At 38.5% G+C, this 19,999-nt stretch overlaps 1 non-coding gene and 1 pseudogene across 1 annotated transcript; one reads left to right on the forward strand and one right to left on the reverse strand.

Moving 5' to 3' along the window:
* Positions 1–1,064: 1,064 nt before the first annotated feature.
* The window catches only part of LOC126004361 (serine/threonine-protein phosphatase PP1-gamma catalytic subunit B-like), a 61,787-nt pseudogene continuing 42,852 nt past the window's right edge, over positions 1,065–19,999 (forward strand).
* On the reverse strand, positions 18,522–18,653 carry LOC126005083 (small nucleolar RNA SNORA51). The gene has a single exon (XR_007494262.1). It is a non-coding gene; the product is annotated as a small nucleolar RNA SNORA51 (small nucleolar RNA).

Genomic DNA, 19,999 nt, shown 5'->3' on the forward strand with positions numbered 1-19,999 from the left:
TTCTCCCCATTTTTTTGATGGGGTTAGATGTTTTTTTCTTGTAAAGTTCTTACAGTGCCTTGTTTATTTTGGATATTAACCCCTTATCTGATGGGTATTGGGTGAATAGTTTCTCCCACACAGTGGTGGCTCTTGTATTCTGAGCACTATTTCCTTTGAGGTGCAGAATCTTCTCAGCTTAATATAGTCCCATCTATTTATTTCTGCTTTCACTTGTTTGGAGAGTACTGTTTTCTCTTTAATGATACCTTTAGTCTCAATGTCATGGAATGTTTGGCCTACATGTTGTTCTATATACTTTATGGTTTCAGGTCTGATATCTAGGTCTTTAATCCATTTGGGTTTTACCTTTGTACATGATGTTAACTGGAGGTCTAAGTTCTCTTTTTTACAAGCGTCTAGCCAGTTGTGCCAACACCACTTATTGTAGAAGCCTTCCCTGTTCCATTTAGGATTTTTTGCACCTTTATCAAAAATTAGGTGACGGTACATCTGGGAAACATTCTCTGAGTACTTAAGCCTGTTCCACTGATCTGAGGGTCTGTCTTTATTCCAATACCATGCTGTCTTTGATAACAGCATAGTATTGGAATAAAAAAAAAAAGAAATACAAATGGCTAAAAGGCACATAAAAAATGCTCCACATCACTAATCATCAGGGAGATGCAAATCAAAACAACTATTAGGTACCATCTCATGCCACAGAAATTGGCACACATGTACATATTGTGTACATCTACACAATGGAATATTATGCAGCCGTCAGGAGAGATGAAGTCATGACATTTTCTTTATTTTGTTAGTAATTTTCTTTTTGTGTACATTATAGCCTTGCTTAATAAGTATGTCCTAGTAGGATGAACACTTCATACCACAGTTGAGAAACTGGTGCAGAAAGGTGGTAAGGTACTATATGTAAAACCCTACCAGCAATAGAACTGTAAACCACAGGTTTTGCACATATATGTTCACATATATGTACATATGTATATATAGTTTTACTATATTATATATATATATATATATGTTTCTCTCCTAGAAGTAGACTAGTAAGTAGGAGGCTAATGGGGGTAAGGATAGGCTGTGGTGGAGGGAAGTTGACATTGATGAATATATTGGTGCAGAAACATTAAATATGCTTGATTCAAGCATTTATAACTTTGTAATTTTATGGTGATTAAATAGCATTAATAAAAATAAAAATAAATAGAATGATCAAAATAAAAAATAAATAAAAATAAAGGAAACCAGTGTATTCACCACTCTAGGATTAAAAAAGCTACTCCTGAGCATTCCCTGTTACCAGAGCTATCCTCATCACATTCTGGGAGATATCTATGCTGTAGTGCAGAAGGTTGAGGATATCATCATGGACCACAACTTAGAGTTTGGAAAAATCTAAGTTGGTAGGGAGGTGATGAAAAAGGAAGTTCTGGTGAGAATATTATCTAGTTCAACCAATATGCTAAACAGTATGGGGAGCATGGTAGGAATCCAGTGATGGTGGGAATATTATCTAATTCAACCCAAATAGATAAGTATTATCTAATTCAAACACTAATTGAACTTTCCATCTTTGCAGTGAACCATTTTTCATTTTTGCAGTGAGCTGCCACTGACCTTGGCTGTTACATTAGCCTTGCTACTAGCAACACAGAAATGGTGGCCACTGCCCCTGGAGATTGGGACTGAATAAAAAATACCTTATTGGTAGCCTCATTTCTCAGATACTCTAATTGTAACTTATGGTGACTGGATTAGAAAGCTCCTTATTTCTGGGGCCAGAGCGACAGCACAGCAGTAGGTGTTTGCCTTGCATGTGGCTAACCCAGGACAGACCTGGGTTTGATCCCCGGCGTCCCATATGGCACCCCAAGCCAGGAGAGATTTCTGAGTGCATAACCAGAAGTAACCCCTGAGCGTTACTGGGTGTGGCCCCAAAACAAAACAAAACAAAACAAAAAGAAAGATCCTTATTTCTTTTGTTTTGGTTTTTAATTGAAGCTGTATTTTAATTGTATTATCAAGTTTGTTGTTTAGTAAAGCTCATCTGTAACAATGATGTATATATGCCCATATTATAATCCTATTATACTAATGGAAAATAATGAGATATAAGCGATTGATGTTCACAAGAATAAAAGGGGGAATGTGCTATGGCTCTGGCCCAACATTCATCCTTTTCTGTTTTTATACTTTTTGTGTTTCCATATATTCACTTCTTAAACTCCTTGGCCTGTTTGGTTATATCTTTTTTAATATCTGATACATCTCAAATCTCTAAAAAAAAAAAAGACCAAAATGTTCCTTTTTCTTTCTCTTCCATATGTGGAGTATAGGAGATGGTATAATGGTAAGCTATGACAGCAACAAACATCTCCATACAGATGACTAAGTTTTGCAGTCCGGTGGCCACTGACTCTGCTGTTTGCCATTCCCAGGTGGAGTTTTGGGATCATACCAAATTTTACTAATAGCACAATCACCACTGCTTGCCAGAATGTCATGAATACCACAAGCTTCACACACACACACACACACACACACACACACACACACACACACACACACACACACACACACACACATATATATATATATATATATATATATATATATATGTATATGTTTTAGGGCCACACCCAGAGGCACTCAGGGTTTATTCCTAGTTCTGCTCTAAGAAATCGCTCCTGGTGGGCTCGAGGAACCATCTGGGATACTAGGAATTGGCCTGGGTCCATCTCGGGTTGTCTGCATGCAATGCTTTACAGCTGCTGGAAGTGAGAGGGGCCAAGCCTGGTAAGAATGTCCATCTTCAGGCGAGTGAAATCAAATGAAGTTCCGAGAGGTCTTCCTCAGCCAGTCCATCCTGCTAGAGCTTGAAGTGCAACTCAAGATATTTAGTAATATCCATGGGCAATACTATGATCTGCTTTGACTTTTGCGTATGGTGGTCTCCCTCCAGAGGGCAACTACCTGTTTCTTAGGGTCTACGAGGACCTGGAGAAGCAGTCTCTGAAGACTATCTACCTCTTACTGGCTTAAAAAATCAATTACCCTGAGAATTTCTTCCTTCTCAGAGGAAATCATAAATGTGCCAGCATCAATAGTATTTATGGATTATATGATGAATGTAAAAGAAGATACAACATTAAATTCTGGAAAACTTTCACAGACTGGTTTAACTGTTTACCAATAGCAGCCATCGTGGATGAGAAAATATTTTTCTGTCATGGAGGTTTATCACCAGATCTTCAATCTATGGAGCAGATAAGGTGAATCATGAGATCAACTGGTTTATCATATCAAGGTCTTCTTTGTGATCTTTTGTGATCTGACCCCAAAAAGATGTCTTAGGCTGAGATGAAACAAGAGAGGCATGTGAGCATTTGGTACAGAAGTGGTAGCAAAATTTCTCCATAAGCATGATTTGGATCTTATATGTAGAGCTCATCAGGTGGCTGAAGAAGGATATGATTTTTTTGGGAAGAGACAGTGGGGCACTCTGTTTTCTGCACCCAATTATTGTGGAGAGTTTGACAATGCTGGTGCTATGATGAGTGTGGATGAAATGCTCATGTGCTCATTTCAGTTAGTAAGCCTGCTGAGAAGAAGCCAAATGCTCCTAGAACCATAACACCTCCAAGGGGTATGTATGATCACAAAGCAAGCCAAGAAATAAGACACATGAAAATTGAGACACATACCCTACTCATGAATTGGCAGGATTAACATCATTAAAATGGCAATAATCCCCAAAGCATTGTACAGATTTAATGCAATCTCTCAAAGAATACACATGACAATCTTTAAAGAAGTGGATCAAGCATTCCTAAAATTTATCTAGAATAATAAGCACCTATGAATAGCTATAACAACCCTTGGGGAAAGGAATCTGGAAGGCATCACTTTCATCAACTTTAAACTGTATTACAAAGCTATAGTCTTTAAAACAGCATGGTATTGGAATAAATACAGACCTTCAGAACAGTGGAATAGACTAGAGTATTCAGAGAATGTTCCCCAGATATACAATCAATTCATCTTTGATAAAGGGGCAATAAATGCAAAATGGAGCAAGGGAAACATCTTCAACAACTGGTGTTTGGACTAGTGGTCAGCCACTTGCAAAAAAAAAAAAAAAAACTCAGATCTCCATATAACACCCTGCAGAAAGATCAAATGCAAATGAATTAAAGACCTTGATATCAGACCCTAAACCATAAGGTATATATAACAGCACATAGGTAAAATACTCCATGACATTGAAACTAAAGGCATCTTCAAGAAAGAAACAGCACTCTCCAAACAAGTAGAAGCAGAGATACACAAATGGGACTACATTAAGCTGAGAAGCTTCTATACCTCAAAGGAAATAATGCCTAGGATTCAAAAGCCACCCACAGAATGGGAGAAGTTATTCACCCAATACCCATCAGATAAAGGGCTAATATACAGGTTACTCACAGAACTTAACAAGAAAAAAATGTAACCCCATCAAAAATGGAGAGAAGAAATGAACAGACAATTTCTCAAAGAAAAAATACAAATGGTCAAAAGGCACATGAAAAAATGCTCCACATCACTAATCATAAGGGAGATGCAAATCAAAACAACAATGAGGTACCATCTCACACCACAGAGATTAGCACACACCACAAAGAACAAGAACAATCAGTGCTAGTGGGGAATATAGAGAGAAAGGAACTCTCATTCACTGCTGGTGGTAATGTCCTCTAGTATAGCCCTTATGAAAAACAACATGGATGGAGCTCAAAAATTCAATTCAAAAATCCCTTCCTCACACCTATATCACCTATATTGATTGCAGCACTATTTATAATAGCCAGACTCTGGAAACAACCAAGATGTCCTTCAACAGATGAATGGCTAAAGAAACTGTGGTAGATATACAAAATGAAATACTATGCACCATCAGGAGAAATGAAGTCATGAAATTTTCCTATTCATAGATAGATATACTTGGAATCTATTATGCTGAGTGAAATAAGCCAGAGGGAGAGAGATAGATGCAGAATAGTCTCCCTCATCTATGGGTTTTATACCTAAGAATTTGACTTTGGATTTTCAGTTCTATTTTATTTTAGGGATCATTCCTGAGCACAGAACCAGGAATGCCATGACCCCCCTGCCCTCCAGGCCACAAACATTACTAGATGTGGACCAACCTTCCCCTTAAATAAAATGGAAATATATGATTGAACATAATCACTCCTTAGTATTTTTCTGAAGGATATAAAAACTACGAATTGAAAATGCGCTTCTGTATACATTACAGCCTTTTCATAGTAGGGTCAAAATTCCAGGTGTCTAATCTTTTTTTGTAAAGCAAAAAGCAATATATATATATATATATAATATATATATATAACATATATATATATATATATCCTGTTTTCCCTGTCCCTAAGTTCTTTGCTGCTAAAAAATCTAAAGTGTTTTCATTTGGATCTATCTTGGAGCTTGATAAGAAAACTCTACCAGTTACTGAGAGATTAAAATGATGAGCATTGATGAAGAGTTTCTGCCTAAGCTCTGGCCCCTGTATATTGCTGCTAGGGTCACACAGAAGGGCACACATAGAATAGGGAATCTTTTCTGAACTCAAGTCAAAGGGAATCTGGAAGGGGAACTGGGAGGTCACAGTATGTCTTAATGGATTTGGAAATACAATTGCAATTAAAATTTTTAAATAAAAAATTGCTTTCTATTTTAAAGAAATATAAGAAATATCCCAGGACTATAATATAATTGAAAGAAACAGTAATGCTAAAAAGTGCTGATAAAACGAGGAAGAAAGTTTAAGCTTGTGCAATGCACTGAATTTGATCACTGGTACCTCTTGATTCACGAAACAGCCCTGGGTGTAACTTTGCTAGCCACAGTAACTCCAGACCAAGAGTTTCACTTCAATTCTGGATTTGACACCAAACTCTCAAGTTCATATCGCAGGGAAATATTGCCAGGCGTGAACTTGGGTCCCATATAAATAAAATAAAATCGCTGATATTATTGCGTGAATATATACCTCCCTCTGGTGGTGGGAATGGGACATGACTACTTTTGTGTTTAGAGTAAGGAATCCGGTCTGAGCAGTATTGTTATTTTTTATATGCTTTTGAAATTTTATTTTTTTTTAATTTTTTTTATTTAAACAACTATATTACATACATGATTGTGTTTGCAGAGTGCAGTTTTCTCCTTAAAATGCCTTTAGTCTCAATGTCCTGGAGTGTTTTACGTACGTGTTGTTCTATATATCTTATGGTTTCGGGTCTGATATCAAGGTCTTTCATCCATTTGGATTTAACCTTCGTACATGATGTTAGCTGGGGGTCTAAGTTCAAGTTTTTGCAAGTGGCTAGCCAGTTGTGCCAACACCACTTGTTGAAGAGGCTTTCTTTGCTCCATTTAGGATTTCTTGCTCCTTTATCAAAAATTAGGTGATTGTATGTCTGGGGAACATTCTCTGAGTATTCAAGCCTATTCCACTGATCTGAGGGTCTGTCTTTATTCCAATATCAGGCTGTTTTGATAACTATTGCTTTGTACAGTTTAAAGTTGGGAAAATTCCTCCCATATTCTTTTTCCCAAAGATTGCTTTAGCTATTCTAGGGTGTTTATTGTTCCATATGAATTTCAAAAGTGCCTGATCCACTTCTTTGAAGAATGTCATGGGTATCTTTAGAGGAATCACATTAAATATGTACAATGCTTTGGGGAGTATTGCCATTTTAATGATGTTAATCCTGCCAATCCATGAGCAGGGTATGTGCTTCCATTTCCGCGTGTCCTCTCTTATTTCTTGGAGGAGAGTTTTATAGTTTTCTTTGTATAGGTCCTTCACATTTTTAGTCAAGTTGATTCCAAGATATTTGAGTTTGTGTGGTACTATTGTGAATGGGGCTGTTTTCTTAATGTCCATTTCTTCCTTATTACTATTGGTGTATAGAAAGGCCATTGATTTTTGTGTGTTAATTTTGTAGCCTGCCACCTTGCTATATGAGTCTATTGTTTCTAGAAGCTTTTTGGTAGAGTCTTTAGGGTTTTCTAAGTAGAGTATCATGTCATCTGCAAACAGTGAGAGCTTGACCTCTTCCTTTCCTATCTGGTTCCCTTGATATCTTTTTCTTGCCTAATCGTTATAGTGAGTACTTCCAGTGCTATGTTGAATAGCAGTGGTGAGAGAGGACAGCCTTGTCTTGTGCCAGAATTTAGAGGGAAGGCTTTTAGTTTTTCTCCATTGAGGATAATATTTGCCACTGGCTTGTGGTAGATGGCCTTAACTATATTGAGAAAGGTTCCTTCCATTCCCATCTTGCTGAGAGTTTTGATCAAGAATGGGTGTTGGACCTTATCAAATGCTTTCTCTGCATCTATTGATATGATCATGTGATTGCTATTTTTCTTCTTGTTGATGTTGTGTATTATGTTGATAGATTTACGGATGTTAAACCATCCTTGCATTCCTGGGATGAAACCTACTTGATCATAGTGGATGATCTTCTTAATGAGGCATTGAATCCTATTTGCCAGAATTTTGTTGAAGATCTTTGTATCTGTATTCATCAGCGATATTGGTCTGTAATTTCCTTTTTTCGTAGCATCTCTGTCTGGTTTAGTTATCAAGGTGATGTTGGCTTCATAAAAGCTATTTGGAAGTGTTCCTGTTTTTTCGATTTCATGAAAGAGTCTTGCCAGGATTGGTAGAAGTTCCCCTTGAAAGGTTTGAAAGAATTCATTAGTAAATCTATCTGGGCCTGGACTTTTGTTTTTGGGCAGACATTTTATTACTGTCTTAATTTCCTCAATTGTGATGGGTATGTTTAGATATGCTACATCCTCTTCATTCAACCGTGGAAGATTATAAGAGTCCAAAAATTTATCCATTTCTTCCAGTTTTTCATTTTTAGTGGCATAGAGTTTCTCAAAGTAGTTTCTGATTACCCTTTGAATCTCTATCATATCAGTAGTGATCTCTCCTTTTTCATTCCTAATACTAGTTATCAAATTTCTCTCTCTCTATCTCTTTGTTATTTCTTCTGTCTCCCTATTTTTGGGTCCTTTTGTTGAGTACTTTCTAATTCTATGAGCTGCGTCATTAAGCTATTCAGGTATGCCCCTTCTTCTTTCCTGATGTGTACTTGCAAAACTATAAATTTTCCTCTCAGTACTGCTTTTGCTGTGTCCCATAGGTTCTGATAGTTTGTATCTCCATTGTCATTTGTTTCTAGGAAGGTTTTGATTTCCTCTTTGATTTCATCTCCGACCCACTGGCTATTCAGTATTAGGCTGTTTAACTTCCAGGTATTCAAGTTTTTCTTCTGTATCCCTTTAAAGTTCACATATAATTTCAGGGCCTTGTGGTCAGCGAAGGCAGCCTGCAAAACTTCTATCCTCTTGATATTATGGAGGTATATTTTATGTGCTAGCATGTAGTCTATCCTGGAGAATGTCCCATGTACATTAGAGAAGAATGTGTATCCAGGCTTCTGGGGGTGGAGTGTCCTGTATATATCTACTAGGCCTCTTTCTTCCATTTCTCTTTTCAGGTCTAGTATATTCTTGTTGGGTTTCAATCTGGTTGACCTGTCCAGTGTTGACACTGCCGTGTTGAGGTCTCCCACAATTATTGTGTTGTTATTGATATTATTTTTCAAATTTGTGAACAATTTTATTAAATATTTTGCTGGCCCCTCATTCGGTGCATATATGTTTAGGAGAGTGATTTCTTTCTGCTGTACGTATTCCTTGATTAATACAAAATGTCCATCTTTGTCCCTTACAACTTTCCTAAGTATAAAGTTTGCATCATCTGATATTAGTATGGCCACTCCAGCTTTTTTATGGGTGTTTTTTGCTTGGATGATTTTCCTCCAGCCTTTTATTTTGAGTCTATGTTTGTTCTGACTATTCAGGTGTGTTTCTTGTAGGCAGCAGAAGGTTGGATTGAGTTTTTTGATCCATTTAGCCACTCTGTGTCTCTTAACTGGTGCATTTAGTCCATTGACATTGAGAGAAAGAATTGTCCTGGGAGTTAGTGCCATCTTTATATCAAAGTTTGGTGTGTCTGTTGGTCAGTCTTGTCTTAAAGTAGGCCATTCAGTTTTTCTTTTAAGAATGGTTTTGAGTCTTTAAAATTTCTGAGCTGTTGTTTGTCTGTGAAACCATGTATTGTTCCTTCAAACCTGAAAGTGAGTTTTGCTGGGTGCAGTATTCTAGGCGAAGCATTTATTTCATTGAGTTTTGTCACTATGTCCCACCACTGCCTTCTGGCCTTGAGTGTTTCCGGTGACAGGTCTGCAGTAAATCTCAAGGATGTTTCTTTGAATGTAATTTCTCTTTTCGATCTTGCTGCTTTCAGAATTCTGTCTCTATCTGTGGGATTCGTCATTGTGACTAGGATGTGTCTTGGGGTGTTTTTTCTGGGATCTCTTTTAGTTAGTACTCTTCGGGCATGCAGGATTTAATTGCATGCATTCATTAGCTCTAGTAGTTTCTCTTTAATGATGTTCTTGACCGTTGATTCTTCCTGGAGATTTTCTTCCTGGGTCTCTGGGACTCCAATGATTCTTTTTTTTTTTTTTTTTTTTTTTGGTTTTTCAGGCCACACTCTTTTGATGCTCAGGGGTTATTCCTGGCTATATGCTCAGAAATTGCCCCTGGCTTGAGGGTGACCATATGGGACGCCGGGGGATCGAACCGTGGTCCTTTCCTTGGCTAGCACTTGCAAGGCAAACACCTTACCTCTAGCGCCACCTCGCCGGCCCCATCCAATGATTCTTAAGTTGTTTCTGTTGAGCTTATCATAGACTTCTATTTTCATCTGTTCCCATTCTTTAAGTAATTTTTCCATTGTTTGATCATTTGCTTTAAGGCTTTTTTCCAATTTCTTCTGCTGTATGGAATTGTTATTCATCTCATCTTCCAGTGTACTAATTCTATCCTCAGCTGCTGTTAACCCGTGGGAAAGCTCAACCATGTTTTTCTTTAATTCATCTACTGAGTTTTTCAGACCTGTTTTTTGACCTGAAATTTCAGTTTGGAGTTTTCTGATTTCTATCTTCATATTCTCTTGATTCTTATTAGTGTTCTCTTCTATACTTTCTTTGAGTTCTTTGAACATCTTCCATATTGCGACTCTAAACTCCTTATCTGAGAAACTGACTAGTTGGTGGGTCATGTTCAAGTCATCAGAGTTGCCATTGTCATTCTCTATGTCTGGCGCTGGCCTGCGTTGTTTCCGCATTGTCACACTTATATTGTGGGTTTTTCTATGTGTTGTGGTTGTATTCATTGGCTAAATGATGTGCACGACCGGGAAGCGGAGCGACCGCTTCCCGGAGCGACCGTGCTCCTCTGGCTCCACCCTTTCTGGGCTTGTAAACTCACCTCCAGGGAAGGCTCCAGGGAAGGCGAGCTGTCCACAGATGAGCCACACACAGGATGAAATCAGGCCGAAAATGGAGCACAGCACAGAAGACAGGCAAATAAGGGTGCTGGCATCTGAGTTCCAGCAGAGTTCAGCGGCTTCCCCTTTCTGGGCTTGTAAACTCACCTCCAGGGAAGGCTCCAGGGAAGGCAAGCCGTCCACAGATAAGCCACACACAGGATGAAATCAGCCGAAAATGGAGCACAGCACAGAAGACAGGCAGATGGGTGTGCTGGCATCTCAGTAATAATGTTATTAACACAGAACTTTTCCAAGATACAGTTTAACCAGCTTATTCTTTTGTAGGGAAGAATTTGAGCAAAGTAAACCCTAAAAGAGCAGGTTTATGTAAAAGAGGCAGTTAAACAGGAAAAATCAATTTATTTAATTCTCTAAGATAGATAAAGATTTTTTTGCTTTTTTAAAAAAGAATATCTTTATAAAGCACCATGATTATAAACATGTTTCTAGTTGGGTTTCAGTCATAAATATAACACACACCCCTTCACCAGTGCAATATTCTCACCACCAATGCCTCCCATCTTCCTCTTCCCCCATCCCCTGCCTGTATTCGAGACAGGCATTCTATTTTTCTCATTCACTACTATTGCCATTATAATTGTTAGTGTGATTATTTCTCTAAATACACTTACCACTCTTTGTAGTAAGCTTCATATCAAGGATTGGTCCTTCCAGCCTCATTTCAATTTTCTCTGGGTGTTATTAAAATACTGTCTTTTATATTTTTCTTACTATTCATGAATGAGTGAGTTTATTCTGTGTCTACCTCTCTTCCTCTGACATATTTCACTCAGCATAATATTTTCCATGGCCATCCATGTATACAAAAATTTCATAACTTCATTTTGCCTGACAGCTGCATAGTATTCCATTGTGTATATGTACCATAGTTTCTTTAGCCATTCATCTATTGAAGAGCATTAGGCTTGTTCCAGATTCTGGATATTGTAAATTGTGCTGCAATGAATATAGATGTGAGAAAGGCATTGTGTGTGTGTGTGTGTGTGTGTGTGTGTTCCTAAGGTATATCCCTAGGAGTTGTATAGCTGGATCATATAGTAGTGCAATTTCCAGGGGTTTTTTTTGAGCAATCTCCATATTGTTTTCCATAAAAACTGGACTAGACAGTATTCCTATCAGAAATAAATGAGAGTTCTTTTCTCTCCACATCCCTGTCAGCAATGATTGTTGTTGTTTTTTTGTGATGTGCCAGTCTCTGTGGCATGAGAGAGTACCTCATTGTTGTTTTTATGTGCATCTCCAGGATGAAGTAATGCGGAGCATTTTTTCATATACCTTTTGGAAATTTGTAGTTCTTCTTTGAGGTAGTGTCTGTTCATTTCTTCTCCCCACTTTTTTAATGTGTTAGATGTTTTTCTCTTGTTAAGATCTGTTGGGCCTGGAGAGATAGCACAGTGGCGTTTGCCTTGCAAGCAGCCGATTCAGGACCAAAGGTGGTTGGTTCGAATCCCGGTGTCCCATATGGTCCCCCATGCCTGCCAGGAGCTATTTCTGAGCAGACAGCCAGGAGTAACCCCTGAGCAATGCCAGGTGTGTCCCCCCCCAAAAAAAATGATTTGTCACTACCTTGTATATCTTAGATATTACCCTTTATCTGGTGGGTATTGAGTGAATAAATTTCTCCCATTCTGTGGGTGGCTTTTGTATCCTAGTCACAATTTCCTTTGAGGTGCAGAAGCTTCTCAGGTGAATATAGTCCTATATGTTTTACCTATGTGTTGTTCTATATACCTTATAGATCTGGGTCGAATATCAAGGTCTTTAGTTCATTTGAAATTGACCTTTTTTTTGTCCCCCAATTGGAATTGGCCTTTGTGCATAGTGTTAAATGGAGGTACAAGCTCACTTTTTTGCATGTGGCTGACCAGTTGTCCCAAGACCACCTGTTGAAGAGGCTTTCCTTGTATTATTTTGCATTTCTTATCACTTTATCAAAGATTAATTGATTGTGTATGTCTGAGGAAAATTCTCTGAATGGTCAATTCTATTCCATTGATCTGAGGGTCCATCTTTATTTCAATACCATGCTGTTTTAATGATTATTGCTTTATAATACAATTTAAAGTTGGGAAAGTAATGCCTCCCATCTTCTTTTTCCTAAGGGTTTCTCTGGCTAGTCGTTGGTGCTTATTGTTCCAAATTAATTTCAGGAGTGTTTGATCCACTTCTTTGAGAATGTCATGGGTATCCTTAGAGAAATTGCATTAAATTTGTACAATGCTTTGGAGAGTATTACTATTTTAATTATGTTAATCATCCTAATCCATAAGTAGGGTGCTTATCTCCATTTCCTTGTGTCCTCTTTTTATTTCTTTAAGGAGTGTTTTGTAGATTTCTTTGTATAGGTCCTTCACCTCTATCATTATTGGTGTATATGAAGGTCATTGGGGCCCAGAGAGATAGCACAGCGCCATCTGCCTTGCAAGTATCCGATCCAGGACCAAAGGTGGTTGGTTTGAATCCCGGTATCCTATATGGTCCCCCGTGCCTGCCAGGAGCTATTTCTGTGCAGACAGCCAGGAGTAACCCCTGAGCACTGCCGGGTGTGACCCAAAAACCAAAATAAATAAATAAAGGTCATTGATTTTTGTGTGTTAATTTTGTAGCCTGCCACTTTGCTATATGAATTTATAGTTTCTAGAAGCTTTCTGGTAGAGTCTTTAGGGTTTTCTAAATGTAGTAGCACATCATCTGCAAAAAGTGAGAGTTGGCTTCTTCCTTTCCTATCTGGATGCCCTTGATATATTTATTTTGTTTGTTTTTCGTTTGTTTTTATTTTTGTTTTTGGGTCACACCTGGCAGCTCTCAGGGGTTACTCCTGGCTCTATGCTCAGAAATCGCCCTGACAGGCACAGGGGACCATATGGGATGCCGGGATTCAAACACCTTACCTCTATGCTATCTCTCTGGCCCCAGATATCTTTTTCTTGACTAATTACTATGGCAAGAACTTTCAGCACTATGTTGAATAGGAGTGGTGAGAGAAGGCAGCCTTGTCTTGTACCAGATTTTAGAAGAAAGGATTGTTGTTTATCTCCATTGAGAATAATATTTGTCATTGACTTGTGGTAGATGACCTTGACTATGTTGAGAAAAGTCCTTCCATTCCCGTTTTGTTGAGAGTTTTTATCATGAATGGGTGTTGGAACTTATCAAATGCTTTCTCTGCATCTAGTAATATAACCATATTTTTTAATTTTTCTTTTTGTAGATATGGTGTATTATGTTGACTCATTTATGTATGTTAAACCATCCTTGCATTCCTGGAATGAACCCTATTTGGTCATGTCATATAACTTTCTAGATGAGGCATTGGATCTTATTTGCCAGAATTTTGTTGAGAATATCTGCATTTGTGTTAATCAGGGATATTGGTCTGTACTTTACTTTTTTGCAGCATCTCTGTCTGGTTTTGATATCAAGGTGATGTTAGCTTCATAAAAACTATTTTGAATTGTTTCCATTTCTTCAATTTCCTGAAATAGCCTGAAAGGTTTGGTAGTAGTTCCTCTTAAAAGGTTTGAAAAAATTCACCAGTGAATCCATCTGGGCCTAGACTTGTTTTTGGGAAGACTTTTTTTTTTTTTTTTTTTTTTTTTGTGGTTTTTGGGTCACTCCCGGCAGTGCTCAGGGGTTACTCCTGGCTCCATGCTCAGAAATTGCTCCTGGCAGGCACGGGGGACCATATGGGACGCTGGGATTCGAACCGATGACCTCTTGCATGAAAGGCAAACGCCTTACCTCCATGCTATCTCTCCAGCCCTTTGGGAAGACTTTTGATGACCATTTTAATTTCCTTCATAGTGATAGTTCTATTTAAATATGATAGATTATCCTGGTTTAACCCTGGAAAATTAGAATAAGAATGCAAGAATTTATATATTTCTTCCAGATTCTCGTATTTTGTGGCATAGAATTTCTCAACATAGTCTCTAATTACCTTTTTTTGGAGGGGTTCACACCCGGCAGTGCTCAGGGATTTAACACTCCTGGCTCTATGCTCAGAAATTGCTCCTGGCAGGTTCAGGGAACCATATGGGATGCCAGGATTTGAACCACCATCCTTCTGCGTGCAAGGCAAATTCCCTACCTTTATGCTGTCTCTCCGGCACCTCTAATACACTTTTTTTAAAATTATCTTTATTTAAACACTGTGATTACAAATATAATTGTAGTTGTATGATTACAGTCATGTAAAGAACACCCCCCTTCACCAGTGCAGGATTCCCACCATCAATTTCCCAGATCTACCTACTCCCCACCCCACCCACACCTGTACTGGAGACAGGCTTTCTTTTCCCCTCATTCATTCACATTGTTATGATAGTTTTCAGTGTAGTTATTTCTCTAACTGCACTCATCACTCTATGTGGTGAGCTTCATGTCATTAGCTGCACCGACATGGGAAGATGGGGGGAAGTAAGGGTTGGGACTGAGGCAGTAAAATATTAGAAATGAGCTTTGTAGGGCAGTATCAAGTCACAATACAAGATGGATATTATGGATATATAGAATATATGCATACAATACTATCAATATGAAAACAAGGAGAAAAAATTTTCACTGACTATCCCAACATAAACCAGTGCTAGAACGGCCTGCCCTCCTCCCAGAGTGCATTCCCATTAGTGTAGGGAGAGATAGGGAGAAAGCCTGTTGACCCCTATAGAGTCCACCTAGACCAGCGCCCAGGGAAGTACTGAAGTTTAGGGGAGAAAAACCCTATACCTAGCAAGAGCTGGTCTCCAGAATCAAGGACGAAATCGGAAGCCAGATGTCTGCCCGCCCTTCTCCCCATGCACCTCCCCCCTGGAGTACGGAGGGAGGGGGGAAGCCTGAGGACCACTAAGAGTCCACCTGAACCCACTTCTGGCCATCTGAGCTGGCACCCAGGGAAAGCCTGGAGTCAGGGGAAAAAGACAAGGATGGTTGGGGTCTGCCAAGCCTCCCAGCACTCCTCAGGCTAGGGATAAGGGCCCTGGTATGGGCCTCCCCAAAACCTATACCTGGCAAGAGCTAGCTGTTTCTTAATTTTTAGATTATTAGAGGAGCCATCTTGACAGTCCTTGGTGTCTGTAGGCTGCCTCAGCAGAAAAGAGGCAGAGAGCATGGCCACTGTTCTTTATAAGTCTCTGGGTTCCCAATCACATGGCAGGAATTGGCCCTACCTTCGTTGAGCGGGGACATCTTACCGGGTGTGGGTCCTGGAGAGATTACAGTCCTTGGTGTCTGTAGGCTGGCTCAGCAGAAAAGAGCCTCTAATACCCTTTTAATCTCTGTAGTATCTGTAGTGATCTCCCCATTTTCATTTATAATCTGAGTAATTAAATTTCTCTCTCCCTTTCTCTCTGAGTTTTACTAGTGGTTTACAGATACTCCTCGCTTAAGACCAAGTTCCGTTTCAACCACTTGCTTGTTAAGTGAATTGGTTGTTAACTGAGGAACTGCATGTACTGTATACAGTACAGTATATGCATAGTACTCGACAGTACAGTATTCTGAATAAATAAAATAATGAGAAAGATCAAACTGAAAACTTCCACTTGTTTTAATTTGCATAGATTGTGTAATTTACACACAGTATTGCAATGTATTACCGAACATAAAGTTAGTAAAGTAGGTACATTAAAGCACCAAAAACCACAGTACTGTACTATAGAGTGTACAAGATGGAAAAAGGATATTTAAAATAAAATAAAATAATGGTGAAGAGATGGTCATAAGTGCGAGCGGTCACTAAACAGGTAGGTCATTAAGCACGTAATATCTGTATTAATCTTGTTTATTTTTTCAAAGAAAGAACTTTTGGATTGTTGTTTGGTATTCTACTTCATTCATTGATTTCAGCTCTAAGCTTTGTCATTTCCCTTTACCTATCATTTTTTGGTTCCTTTTGTTGATCATTTTTTAATTTTATAAGCTGTGTCATTAATTTATTTATGTAGGCTCCTTTCTTCCTGATGTGTGTTTGCAAAGCTATAAATTTTTCTCATAGTACCACTTTTTTTTTTTTTTTTTTTGGTTTTTGGGTCACACCTGGCAGCGCTCAGGGGTTAGTCCTGGCTCTACGCTCAGAAATCGCCCCTGGCAGGCACAGGGAACCATATGGGATGCCAGGATTTGAACCACTGTCCTTCTGCATGGAAGGCAAATGCCTTTCCTCCATGCTATCTTGCAGTCCCCCATGGTATCACTTTTGTGGTTTCCCACAAATTCTGATAATTTGTGTCTTCATTAGCATTTGTTTCCAGAAATCTTTATTTTTTAATTTTTATTTTGATCATATTGGCTTCATATCTTTCATAGTAGTATTTTAAGTGCATATTAACATTGACTCAGGGGAATACCCATCACCAAATTTGTCCTCCCCAAATCCTCGTTCCCTTCCTGCAACCCATATCCTCCACTATCACCCCTCGGGCTGCTAGAGTAGGTGGTCCCCTCTTTGTCTAGCTTACTATTAGTGATCATATATCTGTTTGGTCCTGGTACCCTCCCTTGTTTCCGCATCTATTTGAGAGGTGGAGCTCAATAATTTGAGTTATGTGGTTTCATTTGAAGGAAAGAAAAGCAATAGAATGGAGTAAAAAAATAAGAAAAAAATAAAAATAAATAAAATAAGCTGAAAATGGCGGAGTCCTTCTAAAGGCTTTTGACCTCAGTTTGAGCGAGGACATGAAAAAGGTAATTAAAACACCACATCAATACAGAAAGAAATATCAAATTAAATATCTAGTGAGCACTACAGCAATAAAGACAAACACCACACAATAGTCTCGATTCTGAAATCAAACCATGCTGGAGTACAAAAAGAAAGAGAAAGATAAGATAAAATAAAATAAAATTGGAGACATCAACTTCAATATCTACACCAAAATAAAGATGTCAAAAAAATAGATCAATCAATAAATATATATGTGGAAAAATGATTATTTTGTGCTTTTTTTTCTCCCTATTGGGGATATTATAGAGGGAATTCCCTTGATACAGGGTTTCTCCACCCCTGAAGTATACTGTCATGGGATCAACTATAGACTCCTTGCATGATCATTTACTCTCCCCTCGGTGCTTTTTTGGTGTATAGAAGACTTCTGCTTCATCATGAATGGTAAAATCGGACCTCTGTGCCTAGAGATCTTGGTGTCTGTACAGCTCAAGGAATGGAGCTTATGATGAAGTCTTTCTTTGTGGTTTTAGCAGTTCTGCTTCTTCGGTGTCGTTTTAATCCATCTTCTGTAGTTGGTGGTCTTGGTCATTACGTTGCTCCTATGATGGAGCCTTGGATAGGGTCTTTCGTTATGCTTCTGGAAGACACATTCAGTTGTGATTGTCTCAGTCAGACCTCAGTTTTCAAGAATCTTTTGATTTTCTCTTTGCTTTTATGTCTGCCCCACTGGTTGTTCATAGTGAGCTGCTTAATTTCCAGGTGTTAAAGTTTTCTTCTGTGTCCCTTTGTAGTTCACTCTAAGTCCAATACCTTGTGATCTGAGATGGTAGTCTGTACAATTTCCATCCTCTTGAAATTATAGAGGTAACTTTTATGGGCCAGCATGTGGTATATCCTGGAGAATAACCCATGTGCATTGGGGAATATGTGTATCCAGTTTTCTGGGGATAGACTGATATATATATATATATATATATATATATATATATATATATATATATATATATATATATATATATATATATTAGGTCACTTTATTCCATTTCTCCTTTCATAGATAGTATATTTTTGTTAAGCTTCAGCCTGCTTGATCTATAAAGGGGTTACAGAGTGGTGTTGAGGTCTCCCACTATTATTGGGTTGCTATTGATATCTTCTTTCACATTTGTCAACAATTGTATTAAATATTTTGCTCGTCCCTCATTGGATATGTATATTGGGACATATGTTTAGAAGTGAGATTTCTTCCTGTTGTACATATCCCTTGAATATTATGAAATGTCCATCTTTGTCTCTTATAACTTTTATAAGTCTAATATTTGTGTCATTTGATGCTAATATAGATACTCCAGCTTTTTTTTTTGTTCCCCAATTCACAATACAGACCAGGCAAAGGGCCTGGGTTGAGGTGTATATGGGGTGCATTTACTGTACCTCCTCTTTCTATACAGTCAGTGTAAAGAACACAGCTGTGGTAAGAATTGGGAGGCCTTATCTTTTCTTTACTTTTTTTCTTTGATTTTTAAATATATATATACATATATAATCCTTTACCAGTGCAACATTCCCATGACCAATATCTCAAGTGTCTTTTCTCCCCACCCCAGCCTGTACTCTAGACAAGCTTTCTACTTCCCTCATTCAGTCACATTTTGTTATTATAGTTCTCAGTGTAATTATTTCTGTGACTGCACTAAATGATCCCTGTGGTGAGCTTCATGTCAGGAGCTGGACCCTCCAGTCCTCCTCTATTTTGTCTCTGAGAATCATTACACAAATGTTTTTTATTTTTCTCAAAACCCATAGATGAGGAGATCATTCTGTGTTTATCTCTCTCCCTCTTACTTATTTCACTCAGCATAATAGATTCCATATACATTCATGTATAGGAAAATTTCATGACTTCATCTCTTCTGATGGCTGCATAATATCCCAATATCCCATTGTGTATATGTACCATAGTTTCTTTTTTTTTTTTTTTTTTTTTTTTGGTTTTTGGGCCACACCCGGTAACGCTCAGGGGCTACTCCTGGCTATGCGCTCAGAAGTTGCTCCTGGCTTGGGGGACCATATGGGATGCCGGGGGATCGAACCGCGGTCCATCCAAGGCTAGCGCAGGCAAGGCAGGCACCTTACCTCTAGCGCCACCGCAGCCCTGTACCATAGTTTCTTTAACCATTCATCAATTGAGGGGCATCTAGGCTGTTTCCAGAATCTGCTATTGTAAACAACGCTGCAATGAATATATGTGTGAGAAAGGGATTTTTGTATTGTATTTTTGTGTTCTTAGAATCTATCCATAGGAGTGGTATAGCTGGAACATATGGGAGCTCAATTTCCAGTTTTTGGAGAAATCTCCATATCACTTTCCACAAAGGTTGGACTAGAAGGCATTCCCACCATCAGTGAATAAGAGTTCCTTTCTCTCCACATCCCTGCCAGCACTGCTTGTTCTCATTCTTTCTGATGTGTGCCAATCTCTGTGGTGTGAGATGGTACCTCATAGTTGTTTTGATTTGCATCTCCCTGATATTTAGTGATGTGGAGCATTTTTTCATGTGCCTTTTAGCCATTTGTATTTCTTTTTTTGTCAAAGTGTTTGTTCATTTCTTCTCCCCATTTTTTGATGGGGTTAGATCTTTTTTTCTTGTGAAGTTCTGTCAGTGCCTTGTATATTTTGGATATTAACCCCTTATCTGATGGGTATTGGGTGAATAGTTTCTCCTACTCAGTGATGGCTCTTGTATTCTGGGCACTATTTCCTTTGAGGTGCAGAAGCTTCTCAGTTTAATATAGTCCCATCTATTTATTTCTGCTTTCACTTGTTTGGAGAGTAC

The sequence above is a fragment of the Suncus etruscus genome, chromosome 3 (genome assembly GCF_024139225.1).
Source record: "Suncus etruscus isolate mSunEtr1 chromosome 3, mSunEtr1.pri.cur, whole genome shotgun sequence".
In the NCBI taxonomy this organism is placed as follows: domain Eukaryota; kingdom Metazoa; phylum Chordata; class Mammalia; order Eulipotyphla; family Soricidae; genus Suncus; species Suncus etruscus.